Below are 2,500 nucleotides of genomic sequence, written 5' to 3' on the forward strand. Positions count from 1 at the left end.
AATTCACAAGCCAATTGTTACTGGTGGAATCATTTTCAAAGTTTGCAGTTCCTATGCCCTGGGACATCAATGCTGTCCATTTTGTGAACTCATTTTTCCTCCAATTGCAAGGTTTGGGAAAGATTTTCTTTGGGGCGGGTTTTTCCCATTCCGATAATTCCTCCCGTCCCCCATATTCAGTTACCATTATTGTCTGGGGGTTATATATTGATGGTATTTTCTCTTTGTCTCCCCCTGCTGATATCCACAATTTTTCATAATCTTTATCAATATCATTATTTTTAACTACAGTTTTAACTGCTTCATCTGATGAATTTGCCAATCTGTGTAATCGTCTAGCTTGGATACTAGGGATTAACCCAGCCAATCGGGCTAAGCCTAAGCCTCCATCTTTAGTGCTGGAATACAAGATGCCATCACAGGTACAAACTGGGAGATGTAACCATTTTTTCACCCTATTTCGAATTGTTAAGTCCATTTCTTCCAGATAGGTGGCTTTTACATTTGCCTGGTCTGCTAAGTAGATCAATCTAGGCACTGTGTACACTTTTAACATGTCCAATTTTTGAAATGGTTTTAAAGGGGCTCTTTCGATGCGATTGAGCCAAACTTCTAATTTATTTTGTAATTCGGGCTTAACTATCCCCACCCAAGGGTCGATTTGCAAGCCAAGATATTTCTCTGACTGACCCGGGTGGATCATGTTTAAAGGGGTACCGCTGATAAGCCATGGAGGACAGTCATTGATGGTATAAGAGTCCTTAGTTGGTTGAATAAAGAAACCATGGCACTTTTCCCCCTGCGTTTTTAATCCAGTTAAGTCACAAAATGCTTCTAGAATTTCAATATTTTTCTCCATTCCTGATTGGGACTTACTCAGCAGGACCAGGTCGTCTGCAAAAGCCAGAGCTGTTAATTTACCATTCCCGTGTTGGAACCCCTCCCCACATTCTTCTAATTTACATAACAGAGGGTCAATGCACAGGTTAAAGAGGAGTGGTGACATGGGATCGCCCTGTTTCACACCAGTTTTGATTCCTATTGACTCAGACTCTCCTTCTTTAGTTTTGATTCTGGTGTGGATGTTTTGATAGAAGTCCTTAATTAATGCTATTATGTGGTCATCCAGGCCCTTTTGCTTTAGCACCGCCAGGATGTGGGTGTGGCTCACTGAATCAAAGGCTTTGGCCAAATCGACAAAGACAACCCCCAGGGGTTTCTTTTGTTTCTTTGCATTCCTAATTAATAGCTGTAATAGTTTTAAGTTCTCAGCACAGCCAGAAGATTGAATGAAGCCTCTCTGCCTGGGGTTAATGGGACACGCCTTTGCCAACCTCGCAGTTAAGATTCTTGAATAGAGTCTCAGGATGATGGAACCAATAGTAATTGGCCGCCAGTTATTAATATCATTTTGGCGTTCGGGCGCTGATGATTTAGGTATTAGGATTGTTCGGCATCCCCTTATTACATCTGGAATTTTGCCACTTAACAGCCAGAGATTAAATAGTTCTTTGATCTCCTCACAATTTGGATCCATTTTAAGCAGGGCCTTCAGGGTGATCCCATCAGGGCCTGGTGCCGATTTTTTATTCATGTCTTTGATATTCTTAAGGATCTCTTTCTCTGTAATCAATTCCTTAAAAGCCGAATTATCCGCCCGCCCCACAGACTGGAATGCTCCAAGTCCTTGAAATAAGTTCTGAGACTCCCACCTAGATCTGAAGGTGTTACTGACCTCTTCCACGGGGATGGCACATTGCGCAGAGTCTTTTTCATCCAGAATCATATTAGCTAACTTCCCTCGATCTAAGCGGAAGAGGCGTTGGAATCGGAGAAATTCTCCACGCTTTCTGGCTCTTTTTCTCATCCACTCCTTTTGAGGTTTCTTCTGCTGAGGTTTACGTTGGCTCGTTTTTGGCACTTTCTGTTCAATTGATTTCTCAAACAAATACAAATATTGGTCCTGAGCTACCTCATTGAGTAATTTTAATGAGTCTGTATTGCCTTCAATTATTTGTTTATATGTATTTTTAAGGATGGGCAGCTTCCCTGATGTCAGCTTTTCATTAATAGTCTTTTTATAGTGGGCTAGCAGCTCCCTTTCACCAGAAGATGGAATCACAGTCCTCTCCTCTTTTAACCTGTTCTTGCTCTCTTGTGTTTTCTCTCTTTCTGGCACCACAGTTTCTCTTAATAGTCTTCTCTTTTCACTGATCTGTTTGGCTGTTTTAGTTGTTAATTTTTCAGCAATCAATTTGTTAATATTTTTCCTCCCTTCAAACTCTTGATTTAGTTTCTGTAATAATTCTGTTTCCTCTTGGGACCAGATTTTCTTGTGAGCACCTCTTTTAGAGGTCTCTTTGGGGCGAGATGCTTCAATTCTTTCTGCGTTTCTCAGGGCTGGGTGAGCTAATCTCTTATGTTGTCCCAAGCCAATTTTAGTTTTAAAACATTTTTTACATTCTTCACACATAAACCCTTCTACCTGGGTAGGCTCTTG

At 41.1% G+C, this 2,500-nt stretch overlaps 1 pseudogene; it reads right to left on the reverse strand.

Annotated features, from left to right (window-relative positions):
* LOC137440391 (28S ribosomal RNA) overlaps positions 1 to 2,500 on the reverse strand; it is an 8,484-nt pseudogene that overhangs the window by 2,133 nt on the left and 3,851 nt on the right.

Source organism: Melanerpes formicivorus, unplaced genomic scaffold (genome assembly GCF_026170545.1).
Source record: "Melanerpes formicivorus ecotype bairdi unplaced genomic scaffold, bMelFor1.0.p_v2 SCAF_2921, whole genome shotgun sequence".
Lineage (NCBI taxonomy): Eukaryota > Metazoa > Chordata > Aves > Piciformes > Picidae > Melanerpes > Melanerpes formicivorus.